Here is a 16,876-nt window from a genome sequence, read left to right on the forward strand (position 1 = left end):
GGAAGTAAAAGGCATCCACACTGGAAAGCAAGAGGTAAACTGTCACTATTTGTAGATGACATGATATTTTAAGTAAAAATCTAAAAAACTCCACCAAAAAGATGGTTAAAACCAATAAGTTAAGAAAAGTTGCAAAGTATAAAAATCAATATACAAAAATCAGTTGCATTTCTTTTTTTCTTTTTTTTTAATTTTTCTTAAGTGAAAAGTGGGAGGCAGAGAGATAGACTTCTTCATGTGCCCTGACCATGATCCACCCGGAAAACCCCCAATGGGGTAATGCTCTGCCCATCTGGGGCCATTGTTCCCTTGCTCAGCAACCTAACTACTTTAGCACCTGAGGTGAGGCCATGGGGCCATCCTCAGTGCCTGGGGCCAACTTGCTCCAACCGAGCCATGGCTGTGGGAGGAAAGAGAGAGAGAGAGAGAGAAAGGAGAGTGGGAGGGGTGGAGAAGCAGATAGTCACTTCTCCTGTGTGCTCTGACCAGGAATCAAACCTGGGACATCCACACACTGGGCCAATGCTCTACCACTGAACCAACCAGCCAGGGCCAGTTCCATTTCTATACACTAATAATGAACTATCAAAAGAGAAAGTAAGAAAAGAATCTCATTTATAATCACATCAAAAAGTGTGAAACACCCAGGAATAAATTTAAACAAGAAGGTGAAAGACCTGTACACTGAAAACTATAAGACATTAATGAAAGAAACTAAAGAAACACACACACAGCAAACATGCACACACAAAGAAGACACACATAAATTAAAATATTTCATGCTCATGAATTTGAAAAATTAATATTAAAATGGCCATACTATTCAGAGCAATCTACAGATTCAATGCAATTCTACCAAAATTTCAATGTCATTTTTCACAGAAATATAACAATCTTAAAGTTGTATAGAACCATGAATGACTCTGAATAGTCAAAGAATTCTTGGGGAAAAAAAACAAAGCTAAAGGCACCATACTTTCTGATTTCAAACTATACTATAAAGTTATAATAATCAAACAAGATGGTACTGGCATAAAAACATAACACAAGTCAACAGAATACAATAGAGAATACAGATATAAACTCATACAGATATGGCCAATTAATTTATAACAAAGGAACCAAGAACACTAGAGGGGGAAAGAATATTCTCTTCAATGAGTTGTGTTGGGAAAACTTCATCACCACATGCAAAAAAATAAAACTGGACTACTGTTTTATACTATACACAAAAATCAACTCAGAATAGATTAAAGCTTTGAACATAAGACCTGAAACTATAAAACTCTTAGAAAAAAACATAAGCTCCTTGACATTTGCCTTAGCAATGATTATTAGATTTGACACCAAAAGCAAAGGTAACAAAAAGCAAAACAGCAACAAAACAAAAATCAACAAGTGGGACTACATCAAACTAAAAAGGTTCTGCACAGCAAAGATAACCAACAACAAAATAAACAGGCAACCTACAGAATGGAAAAAGATATCTGCAAATTATGTATCTGATAATGGGTCAATATCCAAAATATATAAAGAACTCATTGCAACTCAATAGCAAAAAAACAAACAAAAAACACACAAACAAAAAAAAACACAACTAATTAAAAAATGAGGAGAGGATCTGAGCTGAGTAGACGTTTTCCCAAAGGAGACATACAAACAGTGTAATATCACTTATATGGAGAATCTTAAAAATAAAAAATGAACTCAAAGATACAGAGATTGATGGTGCCCCAAAAGTCAAGGGGTGGGAAGTGGACAAAATGAGTAAATGTGGTCAAAATGTACAAACTTCCAGTTATAAGATAAATGAGTCCTGGACATTTAACTAATGTACAGCATGTAACTATAATTAACAATACTACATTTTATATTTGAAAGTTGTTAACTGAGTAAATCTTAAAAGTTCTTATGAGAATAAAAAATTGTGTCTATGTATGGTGATGGATGTTAACTTATTGTAATAATTATCTTACAATATATACATATATATCAAATCATTATGCTGTACACCTAAAACTAATACAATGTTATGTTTCAACAGTATCTCAGTTTTTAAAATAAAATCTATTGAAGTCATCATTTAAATAAGGTTCATAAATTACAATTGGTTGATATGTCTCTTAGGTCTATCTTACTCTCTGGAGTTCCCCCCCCCCCAATCTCTTTTTTCCCCCTTTCACTGAACTTATTATGTTGAATGAACTTTCTCCTTTGTCCTGGACACTCCCACATCCTGGAGTTTATTGATTATCTCCCTAAGGTTGTTAGTTCCCTTGTACTATATGAAGGTTAAATCTAGAGGTTTATATAAAGGTTAAATCTAGAGGCTTGATTAAATTTTGGTTTAATATTTTGGGTAACACTATTGGTGGATTTACATACCTCCATAAAGAGGTACGTAATATTTTGCTGTCTATTTTTGTGATGATGGCTCACATTTATGATTTTTGCCAAGATCAGTTAATCAACTGGAGTTAAAATTATTGAAATTCTAGTTATTTGTGTACCATTTATTACCCAAGATATATCTATTTAAGAATCATCCTTTCCACGACGATGTGACAATAATTTGGTATACATCACATAGAAAAATCATGATAAATACTTGAATCTTTCCATTTCTGTACCAGTTTTTGAAATTATGAACTGGTTCCTCAAAAGGTAACCAATGAGGTGGGTTTTGGTTTTTTACTACAATTATCATTATGAACTCAAATGTTTTTAGCAGATGCTGTTAATGCCCAACCTTGTATTCCCTGAGCTCACTTCAAATTTCCCCATGTATCTGTGGTAGACAGTATCTATTTACAGTCAGCCTCCCATATCATTCTTTACTTTGCTTCTTTGAGAGCTTTCTCTTATGCCACAAGGTTTTTCTCAGCCCACCCGCAAGACATCCCAGATCTAATTCTCAAAAAATATTTTTTAACCAATGAACGGCAGTTTCCCCTTCCTTTGGAGGGACAGATCTTTGAAATATTATACATAATTTATGAGGGGGTTTTCAACTCATTTATATACATTTAATTCAATGTTTTCCCTTCTCTGACTTATTTTCTCACTCTGATTAGAATCACCTCTCAAACTACCAGAATCCAATTCTTTATCTTATGTTCTGCTTTGGGGAAGCAATGAAACTGTGGGTGGAGTGCAGAGCGCATTCCTAGCAGCTGTGGCTGATGCAATGCTGTGAGAATACTCCAGCTCCCAGAACCCTCCTGGGCATACCCAGGAAGGGAGCTCACCCGCTATAAGGAAGTGACTCAGTGCCAACCATGCAGCTCCCTGATCTTTTCAGCCATTGGCTTTGAGGAACACGTTGTAACACCCTATAGGCTGAACCTGTGTATATAAGCTAGCCTACTTCCTGAATAAAGTGGATCTGCATCACTGAACCTGGTCCCCGGAGTCAGGTCTTTGCGTCTCCGTTGTCATCACCCCCAGCAGGACTTGTCCACAACTGGTGCCCAACATGGGGCAGGGACCTAACTGGCATCCAAGGGACGGGTGAGTGACTCTCTGCAATGGGAAACCTCCCTCACTCTCGAGCCCTGCAGGCTTGAGCCCTGCATGCCCTACTGCAGAATAGGTAAGTCAAAGTTTGTGAAGAGGATCTCTGTACCTACTGGGAGATTCTCTCTGGTCTCAATCTTTGAATTGAAGACATGCCCCTCTGGGACTTGGATACTAAGGCCCGAGCTCTCCGATGCATTCATTTGGCCGAGGTGCATGGTGGGGGGGGGGGGCAAGCCTTCCCTCTTGGCCTCACTCCTGCCTTATTGGCAATACACGCATGCTTGACTGGTGCTCCTGCTGGGTACCCTCCGCCGGTCCCTAAGGTCCTATGGGCTACTCCTCTTTCAGAGGAACCCCTACCTCCATATTTGCCTCCCCCTGTAGAGGAAGAAAAGGGTTGGGCCACCGAGTTTGATGGACTTACAGCCGAGCATGCAGAAACGAAACTAGATACATTAGAAACCACGCCATCAGCTCCGCCACCCGAAGGAGCAAAAGTTGCTACTTCTGCATTCCCTGCCAGGGCTCAATGCCCCACCCCAGCCTCTCAGATGCCATTTTCTACCCCAGCTTTAACTCCAACATGTGTTCCTGCTGCAGACCCGTGGGCCAGCCTATACACCCCCATGTGTCAGCAAAGAGATATTTCCCGTGCAGCATCAGGACTAGAGCCCCTCACCTTTTTCCGGTCAATATTAACCCTACCGCCGCACGACCACAAGCTTGGTATCCACATGACCAAAGAACAGTCATTACTCTCAGAAAAGCTATCCAGGAAGATGGCCTTCATTCCCCCTATGTTCAGCAATTACTTGAAAATATCAGTATTGATTTAAATTGTCCCCATGATTGGAAAACATTAGCCCGAGCAGTCCTTACCATGGGAGACTTAATTCAATGGAAAGCTTTATACAACGAGCAATGTGAAATAATAGGTGAAAGAAATCAAAGGGCTGGTATTAACCTCCCCCCGGAAGCCCTCAAAGGAGAAGGGCAATTTGCCTCCCCTGCTGTACGGGCTACCGGACCCCCTCAGTATTTTGATCAAGTGCGCCTATGTGCCACTAGAGCCTTTACCCAAACTAATGCTCATGGAAGGTCCTTAAAGCTTTCCAAATTGCTTCAGGTCCCAATGAACCTTTTTCATATTTTCTAGGAAGAGTCCAAGAAGCTGTAAAACGTAAAGTTACGCATACTGATGCGGTCGATGCTCTAACTAAAAAAATTGGTGTGGGAAGGTGCCAATGGAGAGTGTAGACAGGCAATAGGGCCAATTAGAGCTGTGCCCCTAGTCCTAGATGATTGGGTCCTCGCCTGCCGAGATGCAGGCAGCAACTCAGCGGTGGCCCTCGTTACAGCTCTTGCAGCCCAGTTAAGTGTCTCCCACCAGGGAAGCAAACTGACAGAAGGAGTCTGCTTTGAATGCAAGGGCACGGGACATTTTGCACAGCAGTGCCCTAACCGGAAAGGAAAGAATGATAAAAAGCCACCTTCTGGGCCTGACCTGTGGTGGCACAGTGGATCAAGCATCGACCTGGAATGCTGAGGTCGCAGGTTCAAAACCCTGGGCTTGCCCAGTCAAGGCACATATGGGAGTTGATGCTTCCTGCTTCTCTTCCCCTTCTCTCTCTCTCTGTCTCTCTTCTCTAAAATGAATAATAATAAAAAAAAGCCACCTTCTGTGTGCCCCTGTTGTAGAAAGGGACTTCACTGGAAGCAAGATTGTCGCTCAACCACCACCGCAGGTGAAAAGCCTCTAGAGCCTTTAAACAGGAAGCAGGTCAGCTCTCAGCCCTGCCCATAAGAGAGCATCTCCACACAGGAGTCTATCGGACCTTACCCTTAACCCAGAATAAGGCCTTTCTAACCCTGTGAGTAGATGGTCATCCCATTCTCGGGCTCATAGATTCTGGTGCTGATGTTTCTGTAATCAGAGAGGAAGATTAAAAGGAAGGCTGGGCCACTCCTTTAGTACAAGGAGTTAGTGGAGTATGACCGGCCCAACAAGCCATCCAGCCACTCCACTGGACAGATCCTGATGGGGAGACTGGAGTTTTCAGTTCTTTATTTATGACTGAATTGCCACATAGAGTTTGGGGATGGGATGTGCTGTCTTTACTCCGTGTCTCTATTACCAGCCAGCCTCCCCCCCCCCCCCCAATTCTAAAGGCCACTGCTCAATTAAAAACTCTGGAACTCATCAAACTTACATGGGATACTGATCAACAAATTTGGGTTGAGCAGTGGCCATTAACAGCCTCTAAATTAAAAGAATTACACAAACTAGTTCAGCAACACTTAGAAGCCAAACATATTGAGCCTTCCACTAGTCCTCATAATTTGCCTGTTTTTGTAATTCAGAAAAAGGCATCCAGAAAATGGAGATTCCTTCATGATTTAAGGGCTATTAACAAGCTCATGGCAAAAGATGGGCATTTTACAACCAGGCTTGCCACATCCCTCTGCGGTGCCACGGGCTGCCCATATTAAAATTCTAGACATCAAAGATTGTTTTTTCTCAATCCCCCTCCATCCGGAGGACAAGCCTTATTTTGCTTTTAATCATGCCCTTCCAGCTCAAAGGTATCAATGGGCAATCCTACCACAAGGCATGAAGAATAGCCCCACCATTTGCCAGTACTATGTAAGCACGGCAACGCAACCACTACAGGAATGGTGCCTCATCTACCATTATATGGATGACATATTAATAGCTCATGTCGATCCTACAATCTTAGAAGAATGTTACCAGCAGCTCTTAACTAATCTGAATGCCATTGGGCTTTCTGTAGCACCAGAGAAAGCACAGACCTTGCTGCCTTTTACTTTCTTAGGGTACTACATAGGGGAAGAAATAACACCTATTTCTCCTATGCTCACAGTCCCTCAGCAATGCTCTTTACATGAATTACAAGAGCTATGCGGCCAAATAAACTGGATATGTGGATACCTATCTATTTCCACTGCCAAATTAGACCCCCTATTCTCCCTCCTTGAGGGCGACATAGAGCCTACTAGTGTCCGCCGTCTAACTACAGCAGCAAAATAGGTTATAGTGAATATCAACACTGATATTGGCTCTGTGTTGACAGCTAGATTAGAACCTGATCAGCCAATCTCAGCTATTGTCTTAGCCACAAAAGGCACTCCTACTGATGTCCTGTTTCAAAACAAATTCCTTTATTGGGTACATTAAGGGGTATAGTCAGCTATCTAAAATCACCCCCAGCAAGACTGCAATCTGCATTCTTGGCCGGAAGCTGTGGCGAGCTTGTGTCACCTTGTATGGCCAAGAGCCTGAGGTACTTATTCTGCCAATTCCTCTCAACCATATACAATTTCTCTTAGCCAATGATTTAGAAATGCAGACACTCTTAGCTAACTATACTGGACAAGTAGACAATCACCTCCTCAATGATCGACTCTTACAGACCCTACAAAGAATCCCCCTACAAACCACCCCTCATTTGTATCCAGCATCTACCCCTCTTCCGCACAGCATGCTTGCATTTACAGATGCCAGCCGGTCCTATTGTGGAATAGTGTTCAAAGCACAAACAGAAGGCACTAAATTCCACAAATTTATTTATGAGGGATCTGTACAAGTAGGTGGACTACTAGCCATTTACTATGTGCTACACCTTTGGCAACATGGCCCCCTTAACATTTTTTTTCAGATAGTGCTTTTGCAGTACAAACAGTCAAAGGCCTTGCCCATTCCACCTTCCAGCCCAAGCAGACATTACTAGATAGGGCTCTCAGCCAGCTTAAAGAACAATTAGAGGAGCGTCAGCACCCTTGGTATATTCAGCATCTTTGCTTCCATTCTGGCTTGCCTGGCCCCCTAGCGGCAGGCAACACACAAGTTGATCATCTAGTTTAAACAGTCTCCCCTATTGAGCAAGCCAGACAACTTCATGCCCGGTTTCATATGTCTGCCCATTCTCTCAAATCTCTCCCCATCTCACTCACGCAACCTGCAAACACCTTGTTCACGTATGTAAACAGTGCAGGCCCTTACTACCCTTAGGACCCCTACAACCACAGAGTGTCAATCCTCGAGGCTTACAGCCTAATGCTGTGTGACAAATAGACGTTATGCATGTCCCCCAATTTGGCAAACTTCGCTACGTATACGTAGCAGTAGACACCTCCGGAACCATCTCGGCCACGGCCCTAGAAGGAGAAAAAACTACACATGCATGCAATTTGTGCCCTTCAACAGGCCATGCTTTGCCTTGGTGTACCTTGGGAAATTAAAACTGACAATGGGCCCTGTTATACCAGCAGCCAGTTTAAAGCCTTTTGTTCCCAATGGCAAATCACACACCACCTTGGCATTCCTTATAATCCCCAAGGACAAACTATTGTAGAACGGTGACACAGAGACATTAAGCTTCAAATTCAAAAAGAAAGGGGGGATATGCCCCAGGCCTCACCCGAAGAAGTGCTCCTCAGTGCTGTATTCACTCTCAATTATTTAACTTTATATTCTGAAGGAGTAGCACCTGCTTATAAACATTGGGGAGGCCATCATAACCAACCAACCCATTCCCATTAGTATGCTGGAAGGACCCAGCCACAGCTCAGTGGCAGGGACTGCATGCCCTTCTAACACAAGGGAGAGGTTATGCTTGTGTTTTTCCATAAAATAGCTCACATCCAATTTGGATCCCAGGAAGAAATGTACGGCCACTCCCAGTGTCCCAAGATGACCCCACCGATGATGCCTCCAACACCTGCGAACCCTCCAGTTCAGGAGATAGCCAGCCTCAGCCTTGAACAGCTGCCTGAAGGAGGTCCTTACTCTGTTCCTCCTCATGTGTGCCATTATCACAGCGAACTCCCAGGCATGAGGAGATCCTCACGTTTGGGTGACTGTTCCCCACCCTGGCATAATTATGCCTGTTGAAGTTAATAGCCTACAGTTTTCAGCAGTATGTTCCAGTAACTGCTCCCTTAGTCTCCCTTGTGACAATAGTGGCCAGGAATCCCAACAGTGGAATGGCACTATATGGGGTAACCTCATTGAGCCATACTTAAGTTTACTCTGAATAACACTGTCCCCTTGGAGGGGTGGATCCTCCTTCAAAATCATACTACAGGGCACTTTGCTGAAAATGGTATTCCAACCAAGGCCTCAGTACTTGGCCTACAAGCCCTCCTCCCCCTAGCTACCAACAGCTGGGCCTGCCCCGCTAACCTTGCCTTCCCAGGGTCACCTCTTTGCCCATTCCTATATGATGAACATCTAAGAACACTCCCGAGAGAAGGAATTCCCTGGAGAAACTGCCGCATTGCCTCTGGCCCAGATGCGCAGACCATCAACCTCAGAGTTTGGCACTGGAGGCTGAGAGACAGAATGCAACCATATGCAGTACGCAGCCCGCAGCAAGCCATCTGTTTCATGTTTGGATGCTGGGACCTTTGTGGGAAGGGGGCGTGCATGGACCTACATCCATTTTTTACAATCAAAATGGAACTGTGTTTAATGGCACCTAGAAGGTCTCTGTAACACAATGGGATGGAAATGACATCCCAACCCCCTAAGAGGAATCCCCTGTTTAAGACCCCTGTTCTATTTCCTAACTAGTCAAATATTACAGAAGCTTGCTTCATTGTTTAATCCAGCTAATCAATTAGCAGATAGTATAATAGATATTATAGTTGTTTTAGTTCTACTAGGGTTCTGTTGCATAATGTGTAGCATTCAGAAGCTACAACAACAGCAAGCTGTCATTCATCAAGTCCAATTGGCCTTAATTTAAAAAGAAGGGGAAGATGTGGGTGGAGTGCAGAGCGCATTCCTAGCAGCTGTGGCTGATGCAATGCTGTGAGAATACTCCAGCTCCCAGAACCCTCCTGAGCATACCCAGGAAGGGAGCTCACTCGCTATAAGGAAGTGACTCAGTGCCATCCATGCAGCTCCCTGATCTTTTCAGCCATTGGCTTTGAGGAACACGCTGTAACACCCTATAGGCTGAACCTGTATACATAAGCTAGCCTACTTCCTGAACAAAGTGGATCTGTGTCACTGAACCTGGTCCCGGAGTCGGGTCTTTGCGTCTCTGTTGTCCTCACCCCCGGCAGGACTTGTCCACACTTAAGTCACTTAAGATAGATTTAAGTGACTTTTGATCTACTGTAATCATTATTCTTATAGAACACTCAAATGGTCCAGTCTTGGGTCAGCTGGAGTCTACACAAGTGATTTCTGAAACTTTTTGACATGACACTGCTTGGTTTTGATAAGTTTCCTTCTGATATCACAAGATGTTTTAGGCTTATCTTGTATTTTCTTCCCCAAACCTGGGATCAACTATTTCTTCAAATATCCTTTGTTTTTGTTTATTTCTTTAGGTAAGAAATCATATTTAGAGACCAAAATTTTGACACTAAGAGTGCTTTTTTTTTTCAGAGACAGAGAGAGAGTCAGAGAGAGGAATAGACAGGGACAGACAGACAGGAATGGAGAGATGAGGAGCATCAATCATTAGATTTTTGTTGCACATTGCAACACCTTCGTTGTTCATTGATTGCTTTCTCATATGTGCCTTGACCATGGGCCTTCAGCAGACCGAGTAACCCCTTGCTCGAGCCAGCAACCTTGGGTCCAAGCTGGTGAGCTTTTGCTCAAACCAGATGAGCCTGTGCTTATGCTGGCGACCTTGGGGTCTCGAACCTGGGTCCTCGGCATCCCAGTCCGACGCTGTATCCACTGCACCACCCCCTGGTCAGGCTAAGAGTGCTTATTGATACTAGATTTATTATTGTTTCTAGGCCTTTTCAATAGGCAGAATAAGAAACTTTCTAGCTTCTTTGCATATGTTGTAATTTTTGCTAAAATTTTTTTAATAATATATGAAAATTTATACTCCCTCAGGGTTTTATGTTGTTGCTCTTTGTTGTTGATGATGCTTGTGTGCTTGTTTAGTGACTTTTCTAGACTAATCCTGTAAACTCAGTATTATTTGTCATGTGTGGTCACTGAAGTCTCTGGTAATTTTACTTAGCAGTCAGCTAATGATTAGATAGCAATTTCTCCATTCCTGAGCCAATAATTCTCCGACCCTTTTCTGAGAGTTATGTGTTGTGACACATCTTAAATGCTTCAGGCATTTTACAACTCTAGTACTGTCTTTATTTCTGCCTATGTAAAGCCTCAAGATCAGCCAAAAGTGAGGAAGTAGAACTTGCTCTCATTTTTCCTGTGTATACACACAAGCCTGCACAACTATGCAGCTTTCTAGTTCCATAGAATATATAGAGCCTTTCATATCCACTGTGGAAATCTCATTTTTCAGTTTTTTGTTTGTTTTTTATGTTTTTCGTTAGCCTCTTATTAGCCCCAACTAGTAATGCTACCTTGAGCAGCTGCATTATTAAATAACTGTTGTTAATTGTTTTCAATAAATCCTCTGAGTATAAGGTTTTTCACACAGAATGAGCTCTCATCAGGTCAAATAAAGACATGCTCTGAGAATGGAGCTTTTCAGTGAGTTTTCAGACAGATCAAATAGAGACAATTCTCTGGGAGTGGGTTTTGGTGGAGTTCTGAACATATTCAGCTGGCTTTCACAGCTGTCCTGGTTGTGAGATGGCTGTAAGCAACCATGGAGCAAGGGCTAGGAGGATGGGGTTTGGGCAAGTTAAATCTCACAAACATCTCCATTCTGACCAAAATTGTCGTTTTTCTTGAATAAACATTCCTCAGATTGTTGCAAGCCTTTAATTTCTAGAGTTCTGAAAAAGTTCATTTTGACAGTTTTTTTTCACTGTTCCTTTCGCTTTAATGAAGGAGCAGAATTTTGGAGAACCCAACCACTTCATTCCAGAGGTCAAAATTCTAGACAGTTTTTTTATATATTTAAAAAATCATGAGTTTATACAAATACTTAAAATAAAAAAATTTAATTCACCCAATTGACTTTACACAATCCATTTTTTCCTTTGTCAAAATTCCTGTTGTTTTTTTTATTTGGCTCTATCCCATCTTTCACACATAACAGGTTCAGATTAAGAATACCTGTACCAATACTACTGCCCACAACAGGAATACTAGAAATAGTTTAATGTTTTTGTAGTTCTTTCTGTCCTTAAAGTTTACCCCACTGTAGTCAAATTACTGTATTTTAGAGTCAATATGAAAAGTTTCTGGCTGTGTGGGTTTGCTTCTATGTAGATAGGCAAGGGGGGTTGTTTACTTTCATTTTACTTTAAAATGTGTAAAATATTTACATGGTTCCAAAGTCAAATCTATAAAACAAAGTATATTCAAAGAACAATAGCTATTATGCTTATTGCCTCTACCCTATTTGCTCATTCTCCAAGCATAGCCATTTTTATTTTATTTAATTTAATTAATTTATTTTTTAAACCATCTTTAATGTTGCATTTCCTAGATGTGCCTGGAACTGTTAATGCCTGACAAATTCTGTAAATTACCATGCCTGCATTTAGTAGACAATTTGGTTAATAATACTAATTTAATTCCCATTTAACTGGCTTTCTCACATCCTAAATAAACTCTTGTAAGTAAAGAAGACTATTTCAAAGATAAATTCTAAGATAATAAATTCATTTTTAAGAAACCTGCAATCTTAATTTAAATATAGATTTTCCTTTATTACATTTTAATTTTATTTCATATTATTACTCTGCATTTATTTAGTATATCTTATTCAGGCTTTTTGCACTGACTTTTAATGTCAATTCAATCTGATTATATAAAATAATGTTCAGCTCCAATAAAACTATAAAAAATCTTTTTATCTTTTTCTCCACAAAATAGTTCAATTCAAAATAAATGTTCCCTGTTATTTTACTCTCAGTTTGCATCTTTGTCTCTATTTCAGGTATTTTCTTCTAAGTCTAATGCTTTTGTTCCTTGTAATGACACCTAATTTGTTGTTACTGCATATTTATCATTTACAACTGTTCTTAAGTAATTAAGTATGTGCTATAAAATTTTAGGGTAAGAATCATTCAAAATACTCTTTTTAAAATGTCGTTATTTTTATAGCATTTTAAAGTAGCTTGCTCTCCTGAGTGTTTTGTAGATTAAAAAAATACTTCTACTTTCTAAAATGATGAGGTCAATTTAGCAGATATTAAAACTTAACATAAGAGTTGCTGCTCATCGCCACTGAGAATTTCTATAGAATGAATCAACTGTACCACACTTATGTTTCTAGACTATTATGCCCAGCTGTTCAACCAGGAGCAATGGCACAGGACAAAAAAACAGACTCCAAACTCATGTCTGCATCAAGCCAATACGTTCTTGTCAACCGGTATAGTAACTGATCATTCAAGGCACATGAAAAAGAACCAATACTGTATTTAACTTGAGCAGGGCTGTTAAAGTACTGACAACTAACCAATACCCTATAAATATCTTATTTTGGCAATGGCCCACAAAGTTAACGTCTAGATAATTCAGCCTGATATATAAAATAACTCATGAAAATTAAATTTTATAATTTTCCACTTTTGAGACATAATATATAATTTAAAGTAATACATGCTTATATCACTTGAAAAATGTTTATATACTAAAATCACTATAGTCTATAACAGTGGTTTTCAACTTTTTTCCACTTGGGGACCAATAAAAACAGAATTATTTCGGGGACCACCATGGCAGAAATCCCCTAGAGCATAAGCAAACTGGACTAAGATCACTGGGTCTCTAATCTTCACACATTAGGATGGTGAACTCTTTTGGAGACTGACACGAAACTGGCAGACTGGTCCACAGACTGGCAGTTGAAAACACTGGTTTATCTGGTACAAATCACTTAGAAAACACAATCAGTCAGACATTGTTCTTTTCAGATATACATATAAAAATGGAAATCAACATTTGCAGCATGAATAGGTTTGATTAGCAAATTCACCATGTAGATATGACTGTCTAATCAATAAAGTGTGCCCTTGAGTCTAATCACCATTATAACTGAGTAATCTGTCAATTATATTATGAGTTATAATCCCCCATCCACAACCAGAACATGCCCTGTGATATATGGCGATTCTAAAAGAAACACGACCGCGTGGGCCACATCAGTAGGTTCTCCAAATCTCCCAAGAGGGATATTTTTCTTTAGGTGCTCTTCTTTCAAGTCTTTCGTCATATCTGTATGAACAAATCCTGGTGCAACCACGTTCACTCTGATTTTCTTTCTTGCAACTTCTTTAGCAAGAGCGCGTGAGAATCCGACCAGTCCGCCTTTGCTGGCGCTGTACACACACTGGCCGGCATTGCCTTTTAAACCAACGACACTTCCTACATTAACAATAGACCCTCTCTGTTGTTGAATCATCGTTTTCATGGCAGCTTTACAGGTCAGCATGGAACCCAAAAGGTTAGTATGAAACTGAGTTATCATATCTTCAGTTTTTGTTCTTACTAAAAGGCTGTCTCTGTTAATTCCAGCTGCATTTACCAAAAAGTTAATGGGACCTAAATTTTTCTCCATCTCTTCAAATGTCTTTTGAACATCATGTTCTTTGGCAACATCACAGCTAAATGCCGAATGACCACCGCCAAGGTCACCGGCGGCAGCTTTGGCCACTTGCAGGTTTCTGGCGATGATGGCCAATCGGTAGCCTTTCTGGGCCATTAACTGGGCCACCGCCCTGCCAATGCCCCGGAAGCCTCCAAAGACAGCACAGACTTTGTTCATCTCAGACTAGCGAGTCGCAAACTTGGAAGAAAGAGAGCTAGGAGTGCCAGTCTCTTTCCAGATTCAGACTTTTATACCATGGCCGCTATAAAGAGCCCAACAGCTGCGAGAAGACGCACTACTCCACCCCTGCTCTTGCCACCGCACCCTGGCCATCCAGGAGGCTGGGAAGAGGCGCTCCAAGCATAGCCATTTTTAATAAACTTTAGTTTATTCCTGTATTGTTATGTTTTATAACTAATATAAGAAAATATGTTTGTGAGTATGTCTTAATCATTACTTTTATACTAATATTTTTACTTAACCCCCTAGGGCTCACATTTTTTATTATTATCTATTAGTTTCTACCAGGAGCAATATTAAATTTAGCTACTAAGCTCGTCTCTCATCCTTTCTTTTCCTTTAGAATCTAATTTGAAAGAATATTCTTTTATTTACAGATAATATCTATAAGGCAAACAGTAAACTTAATCTATTTTTTATATACCCATACTATATTTTCCCAGTTTTTGATAGTTGTACTCTATTACATTGTCAGAACACATAGCCATCACACACCATACTCATACATATACCTTTATAATCTTCATTTAGACCTAGTTCCTCAGATGTTTAATGCTACTACTAGACTTTACGTCAATTTCTTCAGTCACTTTACTGTTTAAAAATAGTTCTTTAGTAGGTACCTTAGGAAAGGTTTTTGAAATAATATTTCCTAAATTCTTGCATCTTCAAAATAATTTACCTAAAAGCTTTATAACTGAATGTCAGTTTGATTAGATATAAAATCTTTAATTCATATTTTATCTTCTCTCCTGGCATAAACCATTGCTGTAAAAAATATGTGATGGTGATTTAATTTGCTTTCTCTAAGAAGTGTTTTGCTCCCTTTATAAGAATATAAAAAAAATTTATTTCTGAAATTCCAATGATTTTACAAGAATATGTCTCAGGCCTGACATACAGTGGCACAGTAGATAGAGCGTCAAACTGGGACCCAGAGGACCCAGATTCAAAACCCCGATGTTGCTGCTTGAGTGCGGGCTCACCAGCTTGAGTGTGGAATCATAGACATGACCCCATGGTTGCTGGCTTAAGTCCAAAGTTCCCTGGCTTGAGCAAGGGGTCCCTCACTCTGCTGTAGCCCCCTGCCCCAGTCAAGACACATATGAGAAAGCAGTCACTGAACAACTAAGGAGCCTAAGGTGCCACAACAAAGAATTGATGCTTCTCATCTCATCTCTCTCCCTTCCTGTCTGTCCCTATCTATCCCTCTCTCTGTCTCTGTCACACACAAAAAAAGAATATGTCTCAGTGAAGTTTGTTTTGAGTCATTTTCTCCCAGATACACTGTATCTTTGTAAGTTGTAGTTTTGAGATTTATTTTTATGGTAGGTTTTCTTGAATTATAGTTTTTAGTGTTTGTTCTTTTCAATTGATTGGTTTTCTTTTTCAGAAACTATGATTTTACATGTTTAATCTTTTAAAAATATCTTTTAAATCTATTTTCTCTCTAATCTTACTTCTTTATATTATTTTGATTTTCAAAATTTTTCTCCTTTTAATTTTCTAAAAAATAAATTGCATTTATTTATTTATTCTTATATTCAATATATTTTAATCTTCATTTCTGAAATGATTTTTGAATTTTCTAATTCTTGTCTGAGGTAGTTCTGTAACCTCTATTTTCAAATATTTCTATTTTCTAAATACTTCATTGTTTAGTTTTTCTACTTTGATTTATATTGTTACTTTATTGATTTTATCATTTTATCTTATTTTAGCTTATTTTAAATAATAGGCTTTACGATTTTCATCTCTTTTGTGAGAATGTGTTTTTGCTGTCTGAAAAAATGTTATTATCCTCTTTATTGCATCTTATCAAAATTTTGTATAAACTTTGACCATGGTCTTTTCCTGTTTCTCATATTTAAATGAAATAATTTTCTTTTACTTTTGCAACAGATAGCCAATAATCATTTTTCTAGTTTCACAACTCTAGAATTCCTTCTGTTTTGTTATTTTCTGATAAGAAATATGTCCTTAAATACTTTCTGAAACTTGTTTCAATTTACCCTCACCTGTTTTTCTTCGTTCCCTCTTTCCTTTGTCCCTATTGTCCTTTTCCACTCAATTTTGATTCCACTGTTTCCTCAGTGTGGGCAGAAAACTCAGTAAGAGAAGAAAAGAATATATAGCAGTGACAATGTGTAGCACATAAAGCCTAGTATATTTTCTATCAGACCCTTCAAAGTTTGCCAGCTGTGTCCTAGAGTAACTCTGCATTTTCTCTGGGGGCTCCTCCCCATTCCATGGGGTCTAGGTGGTGCTGTTAGTCATTGTGCATCATCATAGTAGTGAAATAAAACTCAGGTAGGAGACAATAAATGAAGTCTTTCCTAGAGTTGATATGCAGAGATGAGGAAAGAAGTCTTTCTATTAGGGTGCTTAGCCATGGATTTGTGAATCTCAGGCTACTAATGGCTGCACTCCAGTCACATATAGAAAGCTTATTTCCAATAAGAGAAAAAGAGGTTCGGTTTGTGAAAAAAGTTGGGGTGATTAATGGAATCTCTGAATCAAGCTGAGGCATCTGAATCCCTGGACTTTCCAGTTAGTTACTTGAACTAGTTAATTCCCTGTTTTGCTTGAGCTTGTTTGATGGGCAT

At 39.8% G+C, this 16,876-nt stretch overlaps 1 pseudogene; it reads right to left on the bottom strand.

The window, feature by feature from the left end:
- Window positions 1-13,505: 13,505 nt before the first annotated feature.
- On the bottom strand, window positions 13,506-14,328 carry LOC136376385 (3-oxoacyl-[acyl-carrier-protein] reductase pseudogene; annotated as a pseudogene).
- Window positions 14,329-16,876: the final 2,548 nt, after the last annotated feature.

Source organism: Saccopteryx leptura, chromosome 6, assembly GCF_036850995.1.
Source record: "Saccopteryx leptura isolate mSacLep1 chromosome 6, mSacLep1_pri_phased_curated, whole genome shotgun sequence".
Classification (NCBI taxonomy): domain Eukaryota; kingdom Metazoa; phylum Chordata; class Mammalia; order Chiroptera; family Emballonuridae; genus Saccopteryx; species Saccopteryx leptura.